The 20174-nt window shown below is 41.7% G+C and overlaps 1 protein-coding gene across 3 annotated transcripts in view; it reads left to right on the forward strand.

Annotated features, from left to right (window-relative positions):
* Window positions 1-20174, forward strand: part of ZHX2 (zinc fingers and homeoboxes 2) — a 215239-nt gene that overhangs the window by 49595 nt on the left and 145470 nt on the right. For 2 of the 3 annotated variants that reach the window (XM_051971035.1, XM_051971037.1), the window contains exon 2: window positions 6325-6367. The exons of the other annotated variant lie outside the window; for it this stretch is intronic. The gene's annotated coding sequence lies outside the window, so the exon portion shown is untranslated. The remainder of the gene's footprint in view (window positions 1-6324; window positions 6368-20174) is intronic. 3 annotated transcript variants of the gene reach the window in all.

Genomic DNA, 20174 nt, shown 5'->3' on the forward strand with positions numbered 1-20174 from the left:
TATTTTATATTATAGTTATTTGTACATGGGTCCTTTTCCCTTACAAGACTGTAAGCTTCCTGGGGGAGGGAGGGGGAGTCACTGAGTCTCATCCAAATTTTGTATCCTATCCTTGGCACTTAAATGCAAGGGCATGCACATGAATGTATATTAAATTAAGCTGAGTTTTCTATTCTCACCCAATCTTCCCACTACAAGGAGGTTCATTCTTAAGAGGTTAAAAATAGCTGCCTTCAGTTAGTAGCCCTCTGAAATAGGGGAAGGGAATAGAGTCAGGACGGAATGGGTATAAATATACCACAGGAATTGCTGTGGACCTGGGAATCCACAAATCGGAGGCTGTGATTACAGGTGAGTATCTTATCTCCTGTGGCCATCATAGGTGTAGCCTGAATTTGGAATCAGGAGAAGCCAGAGTTCTCAAGTTCTCTTTGACATTGGTTAACAGTTTGACCACATTTTCCTAATATAACCTGTTCTAGACATCTCAGAGGATTGTTAGAAAGATCAGATGAAGATTACTCAGAGAAAGCATATTTGCACACTTTAGAAGCACGCTATAAATGCCAGCAGTTGTTGTCTGTAGCCTTATTTTCCACCTGCCCCAAATCTCAATTATTTAGGGCCAGACAGGACCTGGAACTCGAGGACTTCTTATTCCCTCTCTTGTGCCCCAGCTTTGCCTCTCTGGCTGTTGTTCTCTGGAGCTGAACGCTGATAGCAGAAGCTTTCCTGGCTTGGGTGTTCTCCATTGTCAAGTAATTCTAATCATTATTGAGCTGGGCATTGAAAGGGATAATTAGCCAATCACGGTGGCTCAAAGGCCTTTGTCGGAGGCCCCAATTGAACAAAGTCTGAATCAGTTCCAGCTCTTTCTCCCAAACTCAAACTAAGATCTGACATTGCAGGAAGGAGAGAATATATACCCACAAAATTCTCCCTTTTTTCCTTTTAAAAAGATTTGATTTCTTTATTCTTAAATCATATTGAACAAAAAAAAATTTGCCTCTGGGGGAGTTTCATGGGCAATCCTCTGGTCAGAGTGAGTTGCTTGCCATAACCCAGGACTGGGTTGTCACCCAGGGGTGATTGTGCCATAAGATTCGAGTGTCACCCTGCCCCCTTAGTCCCTGAGCTTCTCGAATCAGAGTAGAACTTTGCTTTCACATGTGGCCTCAGACTGAGACTTGGCACCCACACCCTACCCGGGAGGAATTTGTTTTTTTGTTTTAGTGCCGAGGACGCTCGCATCCAAACAGGATCTGCGTTGCTTAGGAGTTGATCAGGTCCTGCTGCTTTATTCCCTGCTGAAGTCACAATCCCATGCTTGTCACATCGCAAGTGGTCACTGTAGAAATGATCAGGACCTCCAAAGAGCCAGAATTACAGCTCCATAGGTGAGGGAGGAAGAGAGGGATCGAGCACAGGATGAAAAGAGGGACCCCATGGAACCTGGCAGGCAGACCACTCGGGATCCCAAGCCAGGCCTGAGGCCAGTCCCAGGTATTTGCTCTGCTACTTTGATCTCCTCAGCCAAAAAGATGTCTGGAGTACCTGTTATCTGTCAGACCAATGTGCTAGGTAGGAGGCACTCTGTTAGGAAAAAAGGAAGGGTACAGTGGAGGAGTTAGCCAGGGGCCGGTGGTTGGGGGCATTGGGGAACCCTGGATTTGGAATTGTAGGATCTCCACAAAGGAATTGGAATCTGAGTGCTGGAAGAGACCCTAGAGATCGTATTCAATCCCCCTTTTTTATGGAGATGAAAACTGAGAACCAAGATGTTCTCTTAATGGAAAGCCAGCTAGGAGGCATTTCCTGAGGGCCTGTTTTAAGGAGTCTCCCAGGTCTTCCTGTTGGACCCCAGTCTACAGCATGAATTCCTCTTACAGCATCTCTGACTAACCTCTGCTTAAAGAGCTCCAGGGATAGGGAGCTCACTACATTTCAAGGCAGCCCTTTTGGAGAGCTCTTACTAGTTTAAGGAAGTTTTTCCTTTAATAGAATTCGCCTACCTCTCACTTTTTAATTCTTCCCTCTGGGGCCAAGTAGAAGAGATGGAGTCTCTTTTTTTCATGAAAAACCAGGTTCATCTACTGATTCCTAGTACAGGAGATGATGCCATATATGATTTACTTTGCAACCATGTGATGCCAAATAAGTGGAAGCTGGTTTTCACTGATGATTTTAGATACTTGTCTGTTCTAAAGCTCACAAAGGGAGCTGGGCTGGCCAGATATTGAAAAGTGAAATGACAGGGAGATAATACAAGAGTGGTTGATGAGGAGCATGTGAATAATTGCCAGAGGAGAGCAGACAGTGAACCCTGTGAATATTTAGCTGGATGAGATTGCGGTGGATTAGAAGAGGAGAACATCATGGGGAAGGAAAAGAATGAGCTGGGCCTTGAGAGGCAGTGTCATAGTATGCAGAGGACTCTGGACATGGAATCATGGAAGCCCTGAACGCAAATCTGGACTTTTCTTTGCTGTGTGAATTTAAGAGACCTAGATGAAAAAATCATCCAGCCAGGTCACATCTGGAGTCCTCTGTCCAGTAAGAGCTGGGAGGGACATGGATTAATTGGGAAGTACTGAGAAGGGACAACCAAAATAGTAAAGGCCAAAGTTTTTTGCCATGTGAAGACTGGTTGAGGAAGTAGACATGTGTAGTCTGCATAAGGAAAAAAAATCACAGGGACAGGAATATTGGGTATCTTCAAGAAGTGTTTGAAGGGTTGTCATTTTTATTCTCTTGGAGTCCAGATTTCAGAAGTAGGAGCTCTGGGCAGAAAAGGAAAATTTAGGGTGGAAATCGGGCAAAAATGAGAAATGTCTTCAAGTGGAATGAATGGATGGACAGGTTTTTCCTCATTGGAATTCTTCACAAAAAGACTAGAAATAGAGAGGACTCTTGTCCAAGCTGGGACTGGATTGGGATGACCACTAAGATACCTTCCAACTCTGACATTCTGTAATTCTCTGGTAGTCTGATCATCATCTGAAGCTGAAATTCCTTCTACTGCTTCTCTTGCCAAAGAGTGGATATACAGCCTGGCAACCTCAGGGGAAGAACTCCAGTAACAAACTTCTAGACCAGTGGCTCCCAACCTGTAGGCAATGAATGGGGACCTCTGAATTTGTCACTAAGAATCCATACCCAGCAACATATGTTCTCAAGCACATGAGTACAAATAAGGGTACTATCATGAGCAGGTCTTAGAAATATCTTCACAATAAAAAAGGGTCTTCATCCTCAGAGAAGACTGGAAACTGACTTTTCTAAACAAACTGATGGGTCTTCAGTGCAGCTCTTTCCTACTAGAGACTGTTAGAAATGGAAATCAAGCATATATATATATATTTCTCAGGAGATTATTATAATGGTATCTGCTTTTTGCTAGCCCAAGTCAGGATAATAATCATGATAGGGAAAATAATTCATGGTTTATATTTATCTAGTGCTTTGGGGTGTATGCAGTGATGACGATGATGATAATAACTAACATTTATGGTGATACCTATTATGTGCCAAGGCAGGTACATAGTGCAGTGGATAGAGTGCCAGGCCTATTGTCAGGAACTCATCATCTTCGGTTCAAATCTGACCTCAGATACTTAATTAGCTGTGTGATCCTGGACAAGTCACTTAACCCTGTTTGCCTCAGTTTCCTCATCTGTCAAATGAGCTGAAGAAAGAAATGGCAAACCACTCTATTATCACTACCAAAAAAATCTCAAATGGTATCAGAATCAGATATGAGTGAAAAAGATTGAACAACTTAACCTCTTTGATAAGGTCTTCACAAACATTATCTCATTTGATCCTTACAACAGTCCTGGAAAGTAGGTAATAAATACTGTTATCTCCATTTTATAGTTGAAGAAATTGAGACAGCCAGAGATGACATACCCAGTAAGTACCTAAGGCTGAATTTGAATTCAGATCTTCCTGACTCCAGACCTAGCTCTAGCCACTGAGCAATCTCCAAAGCTTGAAGAGATAAATAGTATGGTGATTATTATCTTCTAGTTTTACAAGTAGCAAATTTCAAGATTTCTAAGAGTAAAGTGATTTGTGACGTCAAAGTCAAGGACTTGAATCCAAATCTTTCTAAGTCAACTATATATGCATATATTTATAATTTTATATATTTGTAAGATATTTAAATATTTTATATACATGTGTGTGTGTGTGTGTGTGTGTGTGTGTGTGTGTGTATAAAATTGCCCCATGATATAGTGGAAATAACCCTGAACCTGAAATCACAGTACCCAAGTTCAAGTTGTTTGTGATATTGGGCAAGTGTACTTAAGCATCCATTCCTTAGCTGATTCTCTGTTAAAGGAAGGCAGAGTTTAACTAAATGACCCCTGAAGACTCTTCCACCCCTCCAGTTGTTATCTTTTGATAGAAAGTAATGTAGAACTGATTATCTTTCCTACCTCTCCACTTTTCCTTTTTTCCTGGTACATGAATTCAAATTTTGACAGTAAACCCACTAGCTGGGAAAGTCCCTATACTTCTCAGTACCTGGGGAAGGGGGAGATGAATAATCCTTCCCCTATCTGCCTCACAGAGTTGTGAGCAAAGAAAGCACTTTGTAAACTTGAAAGCTCTTTTGGAATGAGTTCTCATTATTATTCCTGGGCCCAGTTCACCCAGCAATGGGGCATCGGGTTACAGATCTCAAGGCTTTCTTTGCAGAGGGAAGACTAGCAATTTTTTTTTTTTTGCCCTTTTCCTTAATATATGCTAATCAAAGCTGAGAGTCTGTAGAAAATATCTGTTTGCAAAAAGCCCCACTGCTGTTGCCTTGGCTTCCCTCTCTCTCCCATTTCTTCTCACGTCTGCCTCTGGGTGACTATTAATCCAGCAATTGGAGCTTGGGGGGAGGTAGGTGTGGGGGAAGGGAGAGGGTAACTCTGGTCTGTATGCACAGAAAGTGTCAGGATGGAAACAGTTGAAAAACACTTGGCAAAAATAAGAGGTGATCTAATGTTTAATAGTAATAATACATTTTTAAAATTGCCATTATTATTCAAATTTGGGTTTAAGAAAAAAAAGTTCTGCTCTCAAGACCTCCCTCTCCCAAGTGGTCTGCCATGGCTGATGTATTCTGTTCACCTCCCTGTCTTAGAACCCCCACTGAGAGAGCAGAATGCTCAGCTGGGCTGTCATGTGTTTTGTATGCTGCTGGATGTGTGTGATTGAGCCTACTGAGTCCATAATTTACTGATTTGCTAGGGTCCTGGTAAGCCTCTTTTAGGAGCAAAATACCTCCCCATTAACCCTGTAGACACTGGCAAGTAGAGCCATATTTGTAGTCAGTTTAAAAACGTGCTTCTTAGATACTCAAAAATAACAATGGATAACAGTCCAAGGACCTGTGTTCAAATTCTGCCTCAGCCGTTTCCCTTCTTATGTGACCTTGTAAATAATTTTCTTTTTTTAAAACCTCTCTTTATTGTCATCTGTAAAATGAAGGGATTGGATTAGATGGATCTCTAAGGTCCCTCCTAGCCCTAAAATTAATTATTAAATGAATATTCATATGGCACTATAAAGATTTACAAAACTATTTTCTATGTTATCTTATTTGGTCCCTGCAACAATCCCCAAAAGCTAAATATCACAGACATTGTTCTCAATTATATTGTGTTCAAATTCTGACTTCCCTCATTTTACAGATAAGAATACTGTTCAGAAAGATGGTCGTTTGTCCATGATGATGTACCTCATATATGTTGGAAACGAGATCTGAGCCCTGTTCTTCCACTGACCCTAAAAATCAAGGCTCTTCCCACTATACCAAATACCAGAGTGGGGTGGGGGGATCAATCTAAAGCATAAATATCACCATCAATTAATCATCAAGCATTTATTAAGTATCTGTAGTATGCCAAACATTGTCAAGATAAAATAAACATTCCCTAATCTGAAAGGGCTCACGTGTTGTGTCATGTACATTTATTTTACATATATATGGATATGAACATTTATATTAAATGAATGTAAGATAAATCGTAGTCGTTTAAGAAGGAGGACCACCCTGACAGTTGGGGAGAATTGGGAAAGGCTCCTAAGAGAAGTTGGTATTTTGAAAGGAGAGATTCTGTGAGACAGAGGTAAAGGATAGAGTATATTTTAGTATAGGGAATGGGAAGTTCAAAGATAACCAGGCAGAATTATCATCCCATCCATTCCTAACTCTGAATGATTGTCACCCAAAGGGCTTAAGTTTGGCATTGAACAAATTAGGGAGGGAAGTTGGGAGAGAAAGGAGCTGGCAGAGAAGTAATTAATATACTGTTTTCTGATTAATAGGAAAAGACTTTACCAAACGCTGTGAGTGAGGAAAACTCTTCAGGTAAGAAAATTGTTAACTTTTTTCATTTAAAATTTAAAAGTTGTTAATCTCTCTAGATAGAAAGAAAGCCAAAGAAATTCCTGTTGTTATGGAATAGGTTTAGAGGGGCTGTCTCCGGTTATCCTGTCCCAAATTTCACTTTTTCTATCTTCCCAAACTTCCTAATTCATATTCTTATTTCTCATCCACAGCATGATTACCCAAAAGCCTCCTCCCTCCAGCCTTTTACCCAAAAGAGTTCTCAGACCATTCATGTCATGGAGAGACACCATCTCCTTCTCAGTAAATCCTAGCACGTTTCTCATAGTGTGCAGAGGATAATGAGTTTGCATGGCAGTTTGAAATAAATAAATGAGAGCCCCAACCGTAAGAAACTATCCATCATGTGCACCCATGAAAGGGAACCTTGGATAAATTTGCAAAGGTCTTAAAATTTTAAAGGGAGATTCTGGATTCTGTAAAGGGGGTGGGATTGACTCTGCTGGGACCTATGAAGGCCCGTTTGCTTTCCCTCCTGCTGATATCACTGCTCCATATTGCTGCAGCCCTGGGCTCTGGGTTTTCTGGCTGGGGCCTTGAAGACTGAGGGGCTTGGGAGAGAGGGTGGGGGTGGCTTGGCCAGTTGTGTGACTGGAAAAAAGCCTCGGGGAAAGTGGACTCCTGAAAAGGTTGTGGCCCAGCCTTTTGCTAGCATTTAGCTGTCTTTCGCAAATGCTACTTTGGGGTTATTCCTGTTTGGATCGCAAGGTATGGCTTCCATTCCCAGGGTGCTGTGGCAGTCCATCCCGGTGGGCTTTGCCATTTTTGTTGTCATTTTCCTGGCCCCGGGGGCACTGAAGGACTTTTGAAGTGGTTGTTCTTCCCTTACACCATCCTCTTCCTCCTTCCTAACTTCAGTTTCTGGTGCCTTGACTACAATGCTAGAAAGCTGGCATTCTCCAGACTTGAGGGCGGGAGTGTTGGAAGCTAATAGGGAAGGAAGCAGGAAGCCAACAAAAGATAATGCATTACTGTTGCTGCCCCCCCCCCCCAAAAAAAAAGAAAGAAGTGAAGGGTTTGCAACTTAGCTAACAGTGCCCTGGAGAGACAGTTCTAGGATTGGACAAATCTGAAGTATTAGAGATAGATGTTAGAAATTGAATTCCAATTGTTTTCAGTCCCGATTTGGGAGAGGACTTGTCGCGTCATAGGATCTCAGGGATCATAGAAATAATTGTATCCTGGTCTGTTGGTTGTAGTCCTTCATTCTTGAAGAGGACCACGTTAGAGTCCAGTTAGAGTGTGTCCGACTGTGACTGATCAGACCGGTGCGTGCTCGGAGTGACCTGCCACAGGTTGGACACAAATAGTCCCCATGACATTTGGGGTGGACTGTAACTGTGCATCTCGGATTTCTTCTGAGTTAATTCATTTCTGTTTGCTCATAGAGCCCAGCATCTTCTCCGATGAGGGCACGCCGTGCTGGGCACTCCTGTGCATGGTCTCATGTCGTACAATCGATTCTAAAGTTGTTAAGAGAATTGTATCCTATACTGAGAGCTGAAGGGACTTTAGAGAACACAGTCTAGTTCTCTCATTTTACAGATGAGAAAACAGAGACCTTGACAGCTCGAGCCATTTATCTGCCCAAGGCCACATAGCGGTGCTCTTTCTCTGTATCCTTCCGACCAGGGCCAGGAGAGGAACTCTTTAAAAATACCGTTTTCCTCTGGGAAATGTCATGGACTACTCTGAGACTGCTCTCTTAGGTTAAGGGTAATAGGCTGCTTTTAGCATCGTTTCTCCGCCAGTGCTTTGAAGGGATATTGTGGGTAAATTCCAACACAGCCTTGTAAAGGCAGGCCTGCATCTCCCCAACCTTGGGAAGCGTTCTGGCTCACCCTCCTAGGGGTCCGGGGAGTGTCCTGGGCAGGCCGAACCTAGCCCGGCCCTGAGGCAGGCCTGGCCCTTGTTTTCCCGGTGGCTGGAAGCCTGCCTGCCTGAGCCTCTCACAGCAGCATCAGATTAAAAGCTCCTTGCTGCATTCTGACCCAACCAAAGTATTCATTGTGAGTCATCCCTCCCCCCTCAGCCTCCCTCGTGGTAAGTGTGGGGGGAGGGTAGCGGAGTGACCGAGGCCCAGGAGTTGCACCTTGTGCGGTGGGGGGGCCTGGGGTTTCAGTGTTGGGGTGTAAAAGGGCCCACCAGCCTCCTCCATGGGGAGAACAGTAATAGGGGCTCGCTTAAGGTTGCCCTTCCCATAAAAACTGCCCTTTCTGGACTGCGCTCCAGCACTTGCTTTGGGGATTCCAATGCTGAATTTTCCTCTTACCAGCTGACTTAACTCTCTAATTTACTGACCAAGAACTCCTGTGACCCCACAAATTAGAGTATTGTTAAGTCACTATTGCTTTGTTTTATAGTCCTAGATTTAGAGCTGGAAGAGAAGCCGTATAGTTTAACCTCCTGATTTCATAGGCTACTGAAGACCCAAGAAATTAAGGGATCTCTCTAAGCCACACAGCCTGTAGGGGGTAAGGAAGGATTTGAACTCAGGTCTCCTGAATCAAGGGCAACTAGCTGGTACAGTGGCTACAGTGCCAGGTCTGGAGTTAAGAAGACTTGACTTCCAATTTACTAGCTGTTACCCTTCACCCTGTTTGCCTCAGTTTGTTCATCTGTAAAATGAGCTGAAGAAATGGCAAACCACTCCAGTATCTTTGCCAAGAAAACTCCAAATGGAGTCACAAAGAGTTGGACACAATTGAACAACTTCTGAATCAAAGCCAGCATTTTTTCTCTTAGAGAATGCCTTAAGATTTAGAAAATGTATAAAAGACTTTGCAGTAACATCATGATAAGAGGAAACTCTCTTCGTCATCCTTATTTATCTCTGCTTTACATGTACAGAAGAATGTAAGGCAAAGAAAACTAATGCAACATGATCTGGTATAAAAGTCCTGGCTTTGGACTCATTAGAACTCATCATTATTATTTATGCACAAATTGCCTCCCCAAATAGAGAGTAAACACTTTGAGAGCAGGCACTCACTGTCTCCAAACCCTACCACGGTTCCTTGCAGTGGTAAACACTTATTAAATGATGCTGATTGCTGACTGATTGATTCCCAACACCTTTCACGGTGCCTTGTAGAAAATAGCCATTTTATAGATATTTGACGAATGGATGAAGGATATTATCGTCCCCGAGAATAGCACTGGAATTAAAGTTTGGAAACCTAGGTTTGAATTATATCTTTTACACCAACTAACTGAATGATCATGGCCAACTTACCTCAGCTCTGGCCTCTAACTGATTTCTTGCAGCATCCAAATTTTAGACTGCCTCCATCTTCAGGTGGACTTCAGACCACATGACTATTTCCTGTGTGGGCCCACCTGGGCTTTCTTCATCCAGTCCGTGTTGCTTTTCATATTTATCCAGCTGAAACTTCTTGGTTTAGTGATCAGTGGGTACAAGGGAGGTAGATAACACCCCGATGTCCTTTTTTTTTTTGCTGATCTCTGCAGACCGAGAAGGTTTGGGAAAATCTGTTTTGCTGACTGCCATGGTAGGTACAACCAAGGTATCAGCTTAGAACATTTCTTCTTCCTTTGTGTGACTAATTTGTTGAGTGGAACTTGGACAGTAGAATGAAGGAGTCCCAGAACCTCACAGTTTGGGTATCTTGTATAGAGTGTATTACTAAAAGGAAGTTAATGAATATCCAGAATAGGAACCAGTGATTGAAGAAAGCCAGCATTACTTTATTAAGAACAATTCTTAAACTAATCTTTTTTCTCTTTTTGATAGGGTTGTAAGACTTCTATAAATATAGACTTTATCTAAGCATTGGATAGAGGTTTCTCTGCTGTTCCTTTTTAAAATACTAGTTTTTTTTATTTTCAAAATACATACAAAGATGGTTTTCAGCATTCATCCTTTCAAAATCTTGTGTTCCAAATTTTTCTCCCTCCTTTCTCCCATCTCTTCCCCTAGATAATAAGTAATCTAATAAAAATTAAACATGTGCAATTCTTCTGTACGTATTTCCACATTTATCATGCTGCACAGGAAAAATCTCTCTGCTGTTCTTGTGGACAAGATGGAGAGATGTAGGCTAGATCAGAGCTTCTTAAATTTTTTCTACTTGTGACCCCTTTTCACCTGAGAAATTTTTACATGACCCTGGGTATATAGGCAGAATAAATAGATATATATTAATCAAATATTTACTGATAATCATAATTTTGTGATCCCCATATTTAGTTACAAGACTCTATACAGGATCACAATCACCTGGGGGCTAGATGAGCATAGACTCATAACTAATTAAGTGACTGAACCCAAAGTATAGTTATTAATCAATATTTGGGGAAAGATGTGATAAGGTGTAGTGTCCCCAAAGGAGAGGGTCCAGGCTGCTGACAAGGGCTTTAACATGATGTCACTTGCCGTGCCAGAAAACAGACAAACAGAATATGCTATTTAAGAATTGACTGAGGGGCAGCTAGGTGGAGCAGTGGATAGAGCACCAGCCCTGAAATCAGGAGGACCCGAGTTCAAATCTGGTCTCAAGCACTTAACCCTTCCTAGCTGTGTGACCCTGGGCAAGTCACTTAATGGCAACTGCCTCCGGGAGAGGGAGAATTGATTGGAAGAATTGGAGCTATGTCACCTGGAGAAGAGAGGACTCAGGAAAGTGAGGGCTTAGGAAGGAATGTCCTGTAGAACTGATTTGTTTGATGAAGCCCCAAAAGAAAGAATATGAGGGAAAGCTTCCCAACAATAGAACTGTCTTTAAGTGAAAATAAACAGCTTCAGGTAGTCAAGGGACCCATCTCATTAGAATGACCACTTGGCAAGGGTGTTGTAAGGGATTCTCAGCAAAGATTACTTTCTCTGGGACATTCTTGTTTTTCAGATCATATCTGACTCTTCATGACTCCATTAGGGATTTTCTTGCCAAAGATGCCAAAGTGGTTTATCATTTGCTTTTCCACCTCATTTTACAGATGAGGAACCTGAGGTCAGTAGGGTGAAGTGACTGGCTCCGAGTCACTCAGCTATTCAGTAGTGTCTGAGGTCAGGTTTGAACTAGGGAGACTCCAGTCTCTGGAGTCCAGTGCTCTGGGCACTGTGGCAACACTTAACCATCCTGTAGCATCTATCGCTCTTTTGAATCTTTGTGTGATTTCATCTGTATGGAAACTGCATCCCACAAATTGGCTGATTGCACCCTGTCTGTAATTTATAGTCTAAGTGGGTTTAATAATCAGCTACTGAGTGTCAAAGGCACTTCTTGGATCCAGGTTTTTCTAAAGTCAATACTCTATTCATTCCACTACATAGATTCTCATGTAATTGCCATATGGTACAAATAATATTTATTATTTTATATTTGTTGAAATTGTGAAAACTCCTTGGGGATAGGTCTCATATTTCTTTAACTCTTCCATTTTCCAGTCTATCATATTTCTGGGTACATTTGTATATGGGGAGGGTGGAGGTTATTATCTATGATTGAACTAGAGATTTCCCAGTTTGGAAAAATCTCTTTGAGAGTTATAGATGTTTAATTTATGGTCTGAGAGAATTGCCAGGACAACTGATATTGAGTGGTTTCTCATTGGCCACATAGATGATATGTCAAGAACTTAAATCCTTGTCTTTCTGGTTCCAAAATATCCCACCCTTTATGTATTATTATATAAACCGTGCTGTCTCTCATATCAAGAGCACATTAAGTAACAAACAAACAAATGAATGAATGAATGAATGAAATAGAGATTTGATTCAATCTCCAACTAACTGGTGCTCAGATAAGAATTTGGGTCGGGGAAGAACCAAAGTTCCTTTTAGTGCTTGAGGTGTTGTTTAGTTCATATAACCCCTCTGTGAGCCAATCCCTTATGTCATTATTGCCAGTATGCAAATAGGAGAAACTGAGGCAAAACCCTTGGATTTGACATGTTATGTCCCACAAGGCAGATATTCTGCTTCTTCTCAGATTTCCTTGATTTTTAGTATCACCTTTCATTTTCTCCCTCAATTATTCCCTCAGGGCCAGAAGGAGTTAATAAGCAACCCCAAGTGCATAACTTACTACCAGAGAAGGAACTTAGGCTCAGAGGAGAATAGAGCCTTTTATTCTCCGTGTGTGACTGGGAGAGTGGCTGTACCTTTTCTCGGGTAATGCTGCCCAGGGGACCACAAAGGAACATTTGAATCTCATGGCATTGGGCCCCCTTTTCTTCACTGGGGGGAAAATAGACCATTATTCTTGACGTGCCCAGTGCCTAGTAGCCCATGATTGTCAACTTCAGCAGAAAAGGAGGCCCCCCAGTTTCCAGAAGGATTTCCTAGTGGCAGTTCTGAAATATATTAGCATATTTTGCATTAAAAAAGAACCTAGAAAATGAATTAAATGAATGGCCGTGGTGCTTCAGAAAGAGTCCTCCTGAATGGCCAGTAATTGTCCGGGTTTCGAAATTCCCAGTTAATGCCTGAAATTTATGAAGCACTACAGCAGCCGGCCTTAATCAGGAGACATTGTAATAGCGTGTGCATATTTTAAGGACCATGATATCCTGTTATCGTCTGAGCAATACCTGGAGACTTGCTCAAGAGAACCCTGTCCTAGTTTTTGTAGCAAAGCTTGCAGTTCATTTTCTGCCCCCTGTACGTGATTCCGGCTGAGATTTTTTTTTTTCCCGTCTTACTTTCAAAACCCTCTTTCATAAGAGGAAGAGGGTGGGAGGGCTGAGGGAGGGGCTCCCGAACAATCAATTAAGGCCCAGTGTAAGACAGGAGTCAAAATACAATGTACATCCAGCCTGCTTTCAACAGCTCTTCAGTTAAAGTATACAGGGAGCTGAGATCAGATCCTTGATGGAGGCTCAGTTGATAATGGAGTTGGAACCTGGAGGTTCTTCAAGGAGGCAGTGTCCAGACCTGCTTGGAGGGAGTAGGCTCTGTCATCGGGGTGAGTGTCTCTGCAGAGCTGGCAGCCGAGGCCCAGGGCAGCATCCGGGGGAGAGGGGGAAGGGGTATTTGAGGTCGGTGTTTAGCAGGCAGGACTGAGCCCATGCCTTAGAGTGAGCTGCCTGCACGACCAAGGAGATGCTTTGTTTGAGCTGTTGGCCTTAAAGGAAAAAAGGGGGACAAATGGGCATCGAAAGCCTGATGAAACTGGCTCACAACCACAGCTGGGGGCTCCAGGTGGGACGTTAAGATTTTCTGATTTCTTGCTAGGATTTCTTCCAAAATGAAAGCAGGAGCCTTCTCACAGTTTCATTCAAAAAATGTCCCGGCCACCCTCCCGTTCTCCAGTTAACATGATCTGAGTCTGCACAGATATAAATAAAAATGATAGAACTGCTAAATAAAGCTAGATCCCCTGGGTGAGCCCTGATGGAACTGAAAGTACCCATGAGACAGCAGGAGTGATTGACAGAAGTAGCTGGTACTTCCTTCCCTCCCCCCACCTGCTGTCTCCTGTGACCCATGGCTTGCAATGGTTCTACCTCAACCCTGGAACTACTTGGGGGATGATCTTAAGCAGGGCACAAAAAATGTTGTCAAATGCAGGTACAAGGAGCCCCCCTTCTCAGGATTAGATTTAACTTGGTGAAACTCTAGTCGTCCATGGTATGAATGGCTCAGTATATCACTCTTTAGGAGAGATGGGAAAGTAGAGGGGAGCTCAGCCCACTGTCACTCAAAAATGGGGACTTAAGAGGACCCTGAATTATTGTGAATCAGCAGGATGTCTCCCACCAATCTGGGAGCAGAAAAATTGGACAGTCATTAGATATTCTGGAATTGTTGTTCGACATCGACAAAGAAAAAACAGGCAGGAAAATGAGAGGGTATCAAGGGGATCTCTGTTTTGAAAGCTTTTCCTGATTTTCTTCTACCCTCCCCAAATTATCTTATATTTTTTATGTTCTTTTTGTATTTATTCCATATTGTTTCCCCCATTAAAATGTAAACTTTTTAAGGGCAGGTCCTATTTCATTTGTCTCTGTATCCCTAGCACCTAGCATGGTTCCTGGCTTAATTAATGCTTGTTGACTGATTAGAAAACCTACCTGTGACTTTTGATTGAGAGTGACGAGATCTGGAATTGTAAAGGAATTATCAGAAACTTTTAGAAGGGAAACAAACTGGAAACCAAATGGGGAGAGAATACAAAATGATCTAAATGGTCTTTAAAACATTAAAATAACACACTTGGAAAGCATTAAAAACAAAAACAAGAAGAGGAGAATGGGAAAGAGTTTTTAGGGTGTGGGTAGCTGCTACAGAAGCCAAAGGAATGGGCTCTTCAAAACAGGCCACCCAAGTCAAAGAAACTGAGTTAGGTGCTGAATACCCAGAACAAAGGAAAAACTGGTTTGGGACTTTAGTGAGTAGACTCTAGGGACATGGGCTGAGTCACTGTCTCAGGTGGCAGCAAGGCTTGACTCAGAGCACAAAGGCCCCTAGGAAGTTGACAGAGAATACTCACTCTGGGCCTGAATTTAAAAGAAAGGAATAAACAGTCGTTGCAGTGTTTGGGGTTGGAGCTGGAGCCAGGGACTGGGAGAGAGGGTTTTTGTTTTTGTTTTTTAACTTGTGTCTAATTGAGTGCCAGAAGATCATTTATCAGGATCTTCACCTGGCTATGGGCAACCTGTAGCCTGAGATGCTCTCGAATTTTGGGGTAAAGATGACATTGTGTTGCATAGCTATGTTTTGTGGAGGGGTTGTGCCTTCATGAACTGGGTGAGGGAGAAGGGCCGCTCAGAAAGGAAAACAGGAAGAGATCAGGAATCCCAGAGGCAAGGAGAAATTATCGCTCCCCCACCTGCTTTAATCTTATCCTTAGGAGTGATTCTACAGACCATCTAGGAAACCTGTTGTTTCTGAAGACAACCTATTTCCTCACAAATGTCAGCCCTGTCTTTGTAGAGATGGCATAGAATAGTGCATAGGGCAACTAGCCTTGGAGTTAGTCAGGAAGACCTGAGTTTGAATGTGAACTGATGATACTCATTAGCATTAGGATAAAGCCTAGAACTGAGATTTCACTGGTACAGGGAATTTCCAGATGAGGAAAAACCACCAATCCAAGTCTGCGTCATATAGTTCTATAGAGCTCTGAAAGGTTGTTATCCTAGCTAGCACTTCACCAATATTGTCTCATCTGATCTTCACAACAATGTTGAGTGCTTTTATGATTCCCATTTTACAGCTAAGGAAACTGAGGCAGGAAGGGGTTAAAAGGACCCTTGTCCAGGACCAGAAAGCTAGATTTGAATTCAGTCTTCCTGACTTTGAGTCCCATGCTCTAACTATTAAACCACCTAGCTGACTCATAAATGACTTGCCCAAAGTCACAAAGCTAGCATATGTACTACAAAGGTAGGACTTGAACTCGGCTTTTCCTGGCTTTGAGGCTCCATCCATTATACCATACTAGCTCTCCCAGGACCTAGGATTCTTGGACAAATCACTTAATGACTTGATACTTCAGTTTTCTCATCCATAAAACGGAGATAATAACAGGAGCACTAGTACCTGCTCTCTAGGGTTGTCAAGAGGATGAAATGAAATGATAAGTGATCTGTATATTTTAAATGACTTTGTATAACTTTTATTGTTGTCTTTGTTATCTCCCTTCTTTTCCTTTTTCTGTGGACTGATATGGAAATAAAAAGAGATCATGTAAAGGATCAAGGCTATACAGATAAAGATTTAGGAGGCAATTAAGCCTGGCGCCCCTTGAGTAGGATCCCCCAGGGTGCTAGCGGGGGAACCTTGTGATGTATATTTTATTTATGTATTTATAGATCTACAACCTACTTAGGATAGTGGCTTTCCGAAAGAAGGAAGGAAAGAAAGAGAAGTTCATTAAAATATTGATTGACCAGTAGTTATATCCCAGACTTTTAGAACTGGAAGAAATCTTAGAAGTTATCTGATTCAAGGCCAGACACATTTATTTTAGATCTAGGAGCCAGGTCCCAAATTGAGGAGCTAGTTAGTATTCCCTCCCCCCCCCCAAGAAAGAGAAACAAGACAGTGAATAACAACAAACCATTGGTTCCCAGCTTTGGTCACTAGAAAAGCATTCTGAGTGATTGATTCTCTGGAAAAGCTGAGAAAGGGAAATAAACCCATCTGGCTAGCGTATGGCACTCCCTTTGCCTTCTACGGGGTGAAGAGAAAACCTTGCTTGCCGATGGTGTTTGAACCCAGGACACTTGATTTCAAGAGCAGGAGTCAAAGGTCCTGGTTCCAAAACCTTTCCTTTCTGTGTGGTGTTGGGCATCTCTAAGCCTCAACATCCTATTTATAAAATTAAGGATTGTGCTAGATGGCTGTGAGAGGGGTATAGATCATTTTGCATCACTAAATTTTCATTTGGCATTTAAACCTCTTCAATAACCCCTTCCTACATTTCCAATTTTCTTACACTTTACTCTCCCCTGAGAATCCTGATCCAGCCATACTGACTTCCTTGCTGCTGCTGCTGTTGTTCAGTCATGTCTGCCTCTTCATGACCCCATTTGGGTTTTTTTTGGTAAAGATACTAGAGTAGTTTGCTCTTTCCTTCTCCAGATTATTTTTATGGAAGAGAAAACTGAAGCAAACAGGGTTACGTTACTTGTCCAGGATCACATAGTTTCTGAGACTGGGCCTGAACTCACATCTTCGTGAGCCCAGCACTCTATCCACTGCACCATTTTGAAACCCTTCTTACCCTTTCTCAGATACAACCCTTCTCTAGTGCCTTTGTCCATGCTTGTGGTACATTCCCTTCCTCCTCATCTCTACTTCTTAAAATCCCTCATTACTTCCTTAAAGACTCAGTTCAAATACCACCTGTCTTGAGGCCTTAAAAAGCATCTCCAAAGATGGTCTAAGGACAGTCAGCTAAACTTGGAACCAGAACTTAGTCTCCCAACTCTTCTTTAAGAGGCTCTGTCTTTTTTGAGCATATGAATTGGCCTCTCAAAGTTTACATTGCACTTCTTCAGGGTGGCTAAAAATAATGAGGATGACAATAGAACAACAAAGCAAAGTGTGCAAAATGACCAGAGAAATACAATTTGAAAATAAGAAAGAGGTTGTAGAATCATAAGGGATCACGGGAGGATTCATCAGTAGAAAGGATCAGAGGAGGATTCATCAAAAGGAAGAAATGAATTTTGCATCCGGTTTTAAGAGATGAGATGACCAAGGATGTGCTATAAAGGGAGAGAGGAAAAACATTCAGTTAAAAGCAGTCAACACTAATTTCACACTGGCATGTACAAGACACTGTTCTGGATCCTGAGGGAATTAGAGGGACAAAGACATGGAGAGATCTATGAGTGAGTGTCTCCTGAATGCCCTTATATTTAGCAAGGACCTTGGCCATCACAGATTACAACCCCACCATCTTGCAAATGAGGAAACTGGGACCCACGAGAATTTGTAGAGTGAGGAGAGCAGAGGGCCAAGGACTCAACCCACATTTCTAAAAGAAAAGACATTTTACTGAAGCCTTTCATTTTTATATCAGTCATTTCTGCCCCTTTCCTTGCCCCCCTCTATTGAACCCTCCCCTATAATAAAGAAAAACCATTATGCAAAAATACTTGGCAACTGCTTCTGACAGTGTGTATACAACATCCTACCCTAAGCAGCCCTTCTCTTTGAGGAGAGAAGTGTGCTTTCATGATCTGCTCTCTGGTATTGCCATTGATTTTTCAGCCACTTTGATTTCATCTTCCTTTTACTGATCTTTTCATTTACATAGCTGAAATCTACTTAATCTTGTTCTTTTCATTTTCTTTTCATTCTTTTGATCTTTCTAGCTTTTTCTGAATTCCTTATTTACTAGAACTGTTGACAAATCTAGATTCAGAAGAGATTTTAGATGCCATCTATTCTATGGAGGTAGTGAAGGTGGGTTTAATCCCAGAAGCAGCATTCTTTCTACTGTACGTGTATCTGTCACTACATTCATATAACCTAGCACTCTCTAATTTAGGGTTTCTTAACTTGGAGTCTGGGGCCTTTAAAAAAAAACACATTGATTGATGTATTTTAGTATAATTAGTTTCCTTTGTAATCATTTATATTTTATGCATTTAAAAACATTATTCTGAGAACCTGTCCATAGGTTTTTACCAGACTGCCAGAGGGGTCTGTGTCTTTTTAAGAAGATTTAAGAAACTTCATTCAAATGAATGAGTATATATTTTGTCTATAATTCTTTGTTACAGAGTGCTCTAAGCCCATGTTTAAAACATAACGAACCTTGATAAAGAAAGGTTGGATGATTTGCCCAACAAAGTCTCAATAAGAATAATGTTTAGTTTTTTATATGTTTCATATATGGTATATATTTTAAGGTCTACAAAGCATTTTAAATATATTATCTTATTCAGTCTTCAGAATAATCTCATGAAATAGGTGCTGTTATTATCCCTGCTTTACAGTTGAGAAAACAGAGATGTGAAGTTACCCAGAATCACACAACTTTTAAGTGTTAGAGGTAATATATGACTTCAGGTTTTTTTGATCCAAGTCCAGTACTCTATCCCACCCAGTTGCCTAATCTGGAAGGCCCTCCTGGAAGAAGAAAATTTATTAGAATCACTAGAAATAAAATCCCAGATCTCCATAACCCCAATGGGAATGTGATTTCTAGCCCACCTTGGAAACACATTTGTGACATGGAAAGTTACATGGGATAGTTCTGTTTGCAAACCAAAGGACTAGAAAGCCTCCAGGAAAGATCTAGAGCCAATCTTTTGTAGTTTCCTTGGAAAAAACCTGTACTTTGTATGCATTAGGTGATCAGAACTGGTCCCACTGAATTTTAGCTGAGTTAATTTTGCAAACTCGTGTTTGTATTTGTTTTTCTGTTTGTATTTCTGAGAAGAGAGAGGTATGATGGGAGTTGGGGTGGGGTGAAAAATACATTTAAGAATTTTTCCATCATTGCACGTGTATAACCTATATCTGATTGCTTACCATCTCATGGAGAAAGGAAGGAAAGGAAAGAGAATTTGGAACTAAAAACTTTAAATAAGAATATTTTGTAAAAATTTTAAAAAAGAAATTCTACCTTGTGGGAACCTCATTCTTTCCCTCCCAGGATACTGCCAAGTAAACAGCTTAATTTCCATCTCTGCTGGAGATGCAGGATGCACCATTCACACTTGCTAACAGATAATGTCTCTTGTCTTTGTTAGTTCCTAATAGTCTTCTTTCTGTAGCTGTGGAGGCTTGGGAAAAGGTAATTGACTGCCTCACCTAGGGTAAAATGAAAACACCTGGAGACAGTTCCATTTCAAATTGAGCCCCTCCCAAGCCCCATCCACCAGGATCCAACAGATAACCCCAGGGCCCCAGTCTAAAGCTAAATGGATTTGGAGCAGAGGAGCTATCGATTAACCTCGTGTCCGAGATACTTATTTCTCATTTTCCAAATGCTCTGAGATGAAGGAAAGCAAAGGGGGACATGCTTCAATAAAAAGAAAACCTTTAGGTTGCCATTTTCCACAAATCCAACTAACCTTCAGCACAGTAGGATGGAGTCAGAATGACAGAATCCCCACACGATAGGAGTGATACATCTGGGAATCTGAGGAGTGATACTGTAGCAAGCCTTCCATTTCCCTGATCACAATATTTTCCAGTTTGTCCATATCTCTGTAACAAAGAGTCATTTTATGTTGCATCTGTGGGTGTGAGGTTTCATTCCTATATTTCCTTCTTATTAGAAGGCGATGGATGGAGCGGGAACAGACCTCAGAGGCCATCCAATCCAGTCATCTCATAGAT

Source organism: Antechinus flavipes, chromosome 1 (assembly GCF_016432865.1).
Source record: "Antechinus flavipes isolate AdamAnt ecotype Samford, QLD, Australia chromosome 1, AdamAnt_v2, whole genome shotgun sequence".
Lineage (NCBI taxonomy): Eukaryota > Metazoa > Chordata > Mammalia > Dasyuromorphia > Dasyuridae > Antechinus > Antechinus flavipes.